We start from the raw sequence: 8,622 nt of genomic DNA, 5'->3' as shown, positions 1-8,622 counted from the left end.
GAATAAAGTATCAGCCATGCTTGCAGCATCACACTGACTGGTTAGAGTCCTGACTGCCACTGCAACGCCAGATTACCCAGTTACTCTGCTAACAATAGGGGTCTGCTTATATCAGATTATTTTTGCATCCATACTTCAACTATGACAAGAGAGGGGGGAATTAGACTGTTGTGGTGCTACTAGATGTACTTCCCCTTGAAGTACTATTGAGTCCACAGACACAGTGAGGCAAGTAATACTCTTCCCTGTAGTGAGTTGCAATTAAAACTACTTTCAGTATTTACGTCCAATTGTGCTCGTCAATGAATCCACTTGCCCCACTCTATTGTTCCTCACAAGCAGAATAAAAGCATGGGCCCCAGGTGCCCAAATCAAAAATCTTTATTAGAAACTGACGTTACATATTTGTAGTGTAGGAGACACTTATTTAGATACAGTACACGTGTGGATTTAGGAATAGTTTCTCCCGTCAGTGAGGTCAAAATTAGATGAGATCCAAGAAACTGATATTGACCTGGGCCAACATGACTAACAGGAATACAGACAGCACTGATGAACAACTTGTGAAGAACAAAGTGTCTGAAATTAACATAATTTGATATTTGTAGTGAAGGAGAGACTTATTTAGATACATGTGTGGATTTAGGAATAGTTAGGAATAGTTTCTCCTGTCAGTGAGGTCAAAATTAGATGAGATCCAAGAACATGACTAACATGACTAAAAGGAATACAGACGACACTGATGAACAATCTGAAGAAAAAAGTGTCTGAAATTAAAATAATTTCATTAATAAGGATATGGCCTTCTTGTTGAGCAAATATTAGTGTGTAAAAAACCATTACAGCAATACCAACCAGCATGAGGGTATCAGTGAATTTTTCCATATTTAAATGGGAAATGATGGCTACCCCAGTTTCTGACTGGATAATCTTTTCCAGCATTATTTAGTGAAATAATGCTGTGAACATTCGATCAATTCACCCAGTGGATAAACTTTTACAGATTTATTGGTTATTTGGTGATTTATTAATCAGATCACTGATTTACCACTAGATGTCAGTACAGTATATAGAAAACATTCTAGTTTCATATTCCCAAAGTTTTTAACCAATGTAAGAATTGTATGAACTATTATTGTATGTGTGAGCAAAAACGTACTGGGGGTTGGAAAGTTGTATTACACAATATTCAAACGACTTTGCATACGAGGCTTATTCATATTAATATTCTCTAGCATTTGAAGTTGATAGAAGATAAATCACATTCAAACTTTTGCTTAGCTAAATGACTGGGCCAGCTAAGCCTAAGTACAAGTAAAATACTTCAAAGTGTCTATGGCATTACAATACATATACTGTATGCAAGGCCTTGTGTTTACAGACAAAAGGACTCATTTGCTTTCCTTCTAGACATCACTAAGGCTTAGAGCAAAAAATAACAGTCAAAAATGTGTGATGGTTCTGGTATCTATATCCATCGCTAACCTTAAAGTTATATAAAGAGGTATAGTATTTATGAAATGGAAAATATATTAAGAGCTTATGTGTATTTGATAGGCGGTGCATGCAGCTCTCTTTTCTTGTCCCCTCTCTCCAGGATCCAAACAATACAGTAAACTAGAAGCCAATCTACAAGGAAGCGCAAAGAAGATAATATGGTTTAGTATTTTGATAAAAACGTATACACCTGATGAAACACACGTTAGTGTAGTTTGAAACTTTTAAAGTGACCAGTGCAATCCAACAGTGATTCGCCTTTATCCCAACATGCGGTGAGTCAATCTACTCAGTAGAGTGTAACAGGTACAGTGTGCATGCATCAAAAAGCTGCGACAATTCTGCATCACAACTTTTCGCACAAATATGCTGTTGAAATTGACATCACCCTGTAATGAGCAAATACGCTGCAAATATTCTACATCATTCTAAATCATACAGAGTCACGTAACCAAAACACATATGCGTGCTGGTGCATCACTTTTCAAAACAAAAAACTTAACCCAACGACCATACAGTTTTGATGAAAGCCTTATGTTTAGTGTTAGGTTAGAAGCATGATGCTAAAATGAAGCCAAAACATTGTGAAATACAACCGAAACAATTAACAAAAAACTGTTAATGGTAAAAAGTTAAAAGAACAATCTATGCAATGATAAATTTATTAGAGTATCCAAACTTGTAAACTCATTCCCTGTAATTACTTGTTTCGTATGCAAAACTGTTTAATTACTCACAGGTGGTGCTCCACGTAGGCCCTGCTGCAAACAAAAAGCCTCCTCAAATTCCAAAATGTGTAGAACATGGGCACACTCCACATAATGCTTCTGCAGACAATCTTTTGAAGAAAACTTCTTTTATTTATGAGATCCCAGCAAACGTTTCGGGGACGTGCCCCTTCATCCAGTGCTACTTACAAACTGTGCAAACAAGACTTTTAAAGGGAGGTGAACTGCAAGCCCCACCTTCCTTAACCACACATTTGACATCATCAAGTTAATTAACATAGTGATAGAAAAAACTTCTTTTCATATATAAATATATTATAAAAAAAGGATCCGTAATACCTTAATAAGGTGATTTTTCAATACTATTGATAGTCCTTTGGTGCTCATAATCCATACAATCACGTGATCCCTTTGTGTTAAGACTGTAGATAAAAATATACAAAAGATTTTATATAAAAAGTCAAAAAATGCACTAAAAAATCTCAATTTTACAAAAACAGGCACAAACATATTCCCCCACTAATAGAAACAGGAATAACTTAAATCCTCATTGAGTCCCATGGGAGCTAGTGTGTTCAATCTTTCTATCCACAGAACCTCTTGTTGCAATAGTATTTTGTCTTGGTTACTGCCCCTCATAGGGAAATTAACTACCTGGAGTACCAACCATCGCAGTTGTTTGCTGTTATGCCCATGGGTTTTAAAATGTCTACTTACCGGAGTGACATATTTCATTCTATCCAAATCACAGTTATCAATCGACCTTTTGTGTTCACCAATACGTACTCTAATCTGTCTCTTTGTCTTTCCAACGTAGGCTTTACCACAGCCATAGAGGGTACTCACGGGATTTTCTGGTCAAACAGATGCAGAAGGCGATGGGAGTAGAAAGGGTAAATCTTTTGGTGAGTACAGAGAACAAAAAGAAACGGAATACGGGGAAGAGATTACCATTCGTTAGTACGTACAATGCACACTCTGATAGAATAAAATCTATTGTATATAGACACTGGGGAATCCTAGAGAAGGATAGACACTATGGGACCCTATTTAGGGAGAAACCGTTGTTTTCATATAAAAGGGCTAGAAGCGTGGGAGATCAACTCACTAGGACAGATATAGGGGTGAGGTGTAGTCGCCAGCCCACATTTTTTGGTACACCACAAAAAGGTACATACCCCTGCTTAACATGTCAATGCTGTAGTAGCATTATAAAGGGCAATAAGTTTAACCACCCGTCTAAGGGGTATGAAATTGGTTTGAAAGATGTTGCCACATGTACAACTATGGGTGTGATATACATGATAAAATGTCCTTGTGGTAAAGCCTACGTTGGAAAGACAAAGAGACAGATTAGAGTACGTATTGGTGAACACAAAAGGTCGATTGATAACTGTGATTTGGATAGAATGAAATATGTCACTCCGGTTAGTAGACATTTTAAAACCCATGGGCATAACAGCAAACAACTGCGATGGTTGGTACTCCAGGTAGTTAATTTCCCTATGAGGGGCGGTAACCAAGACAAAGTACTATTGCAACAAGAGGTTCTGTGGATAGAAAGATTGAACACACTAGCTCCCATGGGACTCAATGAGGATTTAAGTTATTCCTGTTTCTATTAGTGGGGGAATATGTTTGTGCCTGTTTTTGTAAAATTGAGATTTTTTAGTGCATTTTTTGACTTTTTATATAAAATCTTTTGTATATTTTTATCTACAGTCTTAACACAAAGGGATCACGTGATTGTATGGATTATGAGCACCAAAGGACTATCAATAGTATTGAAAAATCACCTTATTAAGGTATTACGGATCCTTTTTTTATAATATATTTATATATGAAAAGAAGTTTTTTCTATCACTATGTTAATTAACTTGATGATGTCAAATGTGTGGTTAAGGAAGGTGGGGCTTGCAGTTCACCTCCCTTTAAAAGTCTTGTTTGCACAGTTTGTAAGTAGCACTGGATGAAGGGGCACGTCCCCGAAACGTTTGCTGGGATCTCATAAATAAAAGAAGTTTTCTTCAAAAGATTGTCTGCAGAAGCATTATGTGGAGTGTGCCCATGTTCTACACATTTTTAAATTTATTAGAGGTATACTGTAATTGGAAAACATGTTTTTTCCAAAATGCATCTGTTAATAGTGCTGCTTCTGCGTTGAAATCCGATTTTTTAATATTTAAAAGGATAGTGACACTTCTCAGATTTTAGCATAATTGAATTCTTCATCAAAATATGCTTATATGTCCTTTAGACCATTTTCCTCAATGTGACCTCTTTCTATGTAAATTGGACATAGATCACTTCTCCTTTAAGAGAATGTTGGACTCCGACACCTTCTTATGGTCCCTTGGGGCTTGTCAAAGTTAATGCTTGACTAACAGGAAATATCCGGCAGCACAGTTAACATCTTATACTAAGTTGGCCACACAGGGTCAGGGTTTCCAGCCTCTTTATTAAAGTGCTGCTGCTTTCTTTCATGTTCAGGTATGTGACTATACAATAACATAATTCCGCTCCTACACTGCACTGAAAAACTCCTCTTTTGCTCAGCGCTGCTCACTTTCTTTAATGGTGCTTTTAACTTATTCTTCCTTACTTGATTATGTGTGGCCCCTGTCTGCCTGCATTCCCTACACCAGTGCTGTCCAAGTTCTGTGGTACCGAGGGCCAACATTTTACTGGCCTGTGTGGAGGAGGGACGATAATGGAAGTCAGTGTTTGGCCACTCCCCCTTTTAAACCACACCCACTGTAAACCACACCCACATTACCACAAGAACTTTTAAGATCATATCCACATTAACGGTGGTAGCACACCAAAAAACCAAATGGTTGGTGCTCACTGCATGGAATTCCCTCATCACTCATATGTGAAAAATTGAAGTCATGTTAAAAACATCCCCTTAAATCCATATGCCTCATCCTCCCCTGTGGATAATACAACAACCCCCCAACACATAATTAAACACCTTAGGGGCCCTTAACAACAATTTCCAAATGCTAATAACCCCAAGAACAAACCCCTAACAGGCTTACATTCCACAAGTAGCGTAGGGCAAGCAGAGAATGGCATACACAAGCAGCACTGGGCAAGCAGAGAATGGCACACACAGGGAGGCAGGGCCGGGCCAAGGTATTTTTGCACCCTAGGCAAAGGCTTCAATCAGTGCCCCCCCCACCCAGTCCTGCATTACCATTTCCCACTTTACCAGTCATATAGCCCCCTGTACCTGTGCCAGCACCTATCATATTGCCTCCATTTGTACCTATGCCAATGGCAGTCAATCCCTCAGATTGCCCCCAGGCCCCAATCTGTACCTGTGCCAGCATAAGACAAAACAACCATCATATTTTTACCCCCAATCTGTACCTATGCCAAAAGAATCCATCATATTGCCCCAATTTTTATCTGTTCCAGCAGTAGCCAAAAATCCATCATATTGCCCTCAAACATCTGTGTACCTGTGCCAGCAGCCACCACATTGCCCCATGTACCTGAGCCAGCAGCAGCCAATCCCTTATATTGCCCCCAATCTGTACCTGTGCCAGCATCAGCCAAAAAATCCACACTATTGCCTCCATATATGTACTTGTGCCAGCAGCAGCCAAATATCCATCATATCATCTGTTTACCTGTGCAAGTAGCAGCCAAGATATTGCCCACAAATATGTACCTGTGCCAGCAGCTGCCAAAAGGGAGCTGGGAGTGATTCTGTCTGGAACAGGGGGTTTATAAAGTTGAAAACTATTAAAGGCTAAGCAAATCAGGGTTTAAAAAAGAAAGAAAGGAAATTCTCCTTAAAAGTGTGCCCCCCCCCCATGATTGCGCCCTAGGTGGGCTCCTACTCTGCCTGCCCCTAGTTCCAGCCCTGCAGGGAGGGAAGGCAGAACAGAGCAGGAGACAGGGAAAGCTCTCAGTCTAATATGTACTACATACAGTGACACAGTGCTGGTGCCCCATTAGCATTTTGTATAAAGTGTGAACAGGTGAACAATGTGGCAATTTCAGTCTGGGTCTCAGGTAGAACAGTACAGGCTTTAGGATATAAACAATAGAGGTGTCACAGGGGTGAATGCAATGCAGGAGGATCACAGGTATGAACAATACAGGGGATTAGAGTCTGAATTTGAGGTTTAAACAATGCAGGGTGCAGTTTATCTCTATAGTGATACCTTTTAAATTTTACATATGGTAAACAGACACAGAATCTGGGGGGCCAAAGAAGGGGGGGTTGCGGGCCGCATGCGGGCCGCGGGCCGCCAGTTGGACAGCCCTGCCCTACACAAACAGAATGATCTGTGCCAGGACTACTTGCAAGATAAACATTTTAACCACCAGAGCTGGAGTAGATCATTAGTGCAGGAAAAGTCAAGCAGGCAGGAATGGGACATGCATATATAACCTAGTAAAAGGGTTAAAAGCACCATCTGAAAAAAAACCCAAACCCAAAAGATTTGCAGGAGTGGGTGTGCGATAAGAGAGGCTGAAACAGGGCCATAAACTAAGATTTTAATTATAAGTGTATACTAATATTGTAATAAATACTAAAACATATCCTTTCCCTGTTTGCCCAAAATGATTTCCTAGCCCACAGCGTCTATATTGTGCTGTTTGCGCCAAGGGAGAATCCGTAGCTAAGGCAGAGGATCCAGGAAGTGATTTGGCGCATGTGGAACGGTGGAACAGAGGGCAACGGATGAAACTGCAAGCAGAGCTGTGCTGCGAACAAATACTTCTATGCGACTCAAGTCTGGAGAATCCTGTAAGTAATAGCCAAGCAGGGGGCTCCGGGCTTGTGTCATATTGATTTACAACCACTCTTTTCTCTAGGTCTGCTTGGGGGACACAGGGACAGTGGGGTATAGCTGGCATCACTAGGAGGCAGGACACAATAAAAAAATAGAAAACTAATCCCTCCTCCTCCTGCTATACCCCTCCTCTTTAGGCAGAGACTCCCAGTTTTGTTTTGTCCTCTGGAAGTTAGGACCGTCCCCTGCATTCGGGAGTAATTTATTTTTTATTTTGCTTTTATTTTTATTTATTTGGTTAATTTACTGAGTAGCCTGATCCTTGTCCACTTCACCAGTCATCTCCAGGGTCTCTTGTGCCTTGTACAGACTATCCAGCACTGATTCCCTCCCTCTGTTTGTATAGAGTGAGGATGCACTGGCAGGGACACGGGGCAGAGGTTTAGCCATAACCATTAGTGGCTATTCTTCCTTTTCATGCCCACAGACTCTCTTGCCACCACGGTTCATCTGCACAAGCAGGAATTCTGGACCCTTCAGTTACACACCTGGAACATAGCAGTGGGTCTCACAGGAGGCGCGTTATTCTTATTCGGTATGCGCACCGTGCGCCGGTGCCTTTTGGCGCCATCCCTGAATGTGCATATCAGCGCAAACATGCCATTCACATGGGAAGTATTTAGCTTGTGCCAAATTCCGCAAACGTCTGCCATCTGGCCATAGGGACCCTCTGTGTTCCTCATGCAAGCCTTCTGAGGCCGTCTCGGAAACTTTGGAACCCCGTCCTCAGGTAAGCCAAGTCTCCCATGGGGACCCTTCAGCTCAGCCTAGGGATTTAACCTATCAGGACCCCCAGCCACCCCCATGAGCGTCCCAGCTCGCTACCGGCATTCCAAAATTGTCTCTCTCCCCTAATAAACTACTAGCGCGGCTAGATAATCCTAGGCCTAAACCCTCTAAAAGCAGAGCCCCCTCTCCTTCCAAGGATGAGTGCGAGGCAGAGTCCATCACCACATCTCCCCTGCCACCTGATTCCGGGGCGATCAGTTCCTTTCTGATGGCAAACTATCGCACAGTTCTGACCAAGAAGAGGAGGATTCCAGTAATTCCACCTCCTTGTTCAAGCGTCACAGTCAGTCCTTCCCTTCCTTTCATTGCAACAGGAATGGGATAAGCCAGTGAGACGTTTCCAGGCTAACCGCCGTTTTCTCTAACTATATCCTTTTCCACAGGATCTAACAGAAAAGTGGATCTCCTCACCTGGACACGCCTGTCTCTCGACTATCCAAGAACACCGTCTTACCAGTCCCTGATGCAGCTTCCTTCAAGGTCTCCATGGACAAGAAGCTTGAGGGCATTTTACGTCCCCTTTTTTCTGCTTCAGGTACCTCTCCGGCCGGTCCATGGTCAGAATCCTTGTGACGAGCGATTGCCACAGGGGTCCCCCGTGAAGAGCTCGCCCATTGGAGGCTAATAACTACCTATGTGAAGCCTCGCTGGATGCGCTACAGGTGATTAGCAGAACTCCAGCTTTGTCAGTAGCGGCCCGCAGATCTCTCTGAATGAAACTGTGGACCACAGACTTGTCTTCCAAGATGTCTCTCAACTCCCTTCAAGGAAAAACTCCTTTGGTCCTGACCTTG

This window comes from Xenopus laevis, chromosome 2S (assembly GCF_017654675.1).
Source record: "Xenopus laevis strain J_2021 chromosome 2S, Xenopus_laevis_v10.1, whole genome shotgun sequence".
Lineage (NCBI taxonomy): Eukaryota > Metazoa > Chordata > Amphibia > Anura > Pipidae > Xenopus > Xenopus laevis.
The sequence above is the reverse complement of the archived record's forward strand: the minus strand, read 5'-3'. Positions refer to the sequence as shown.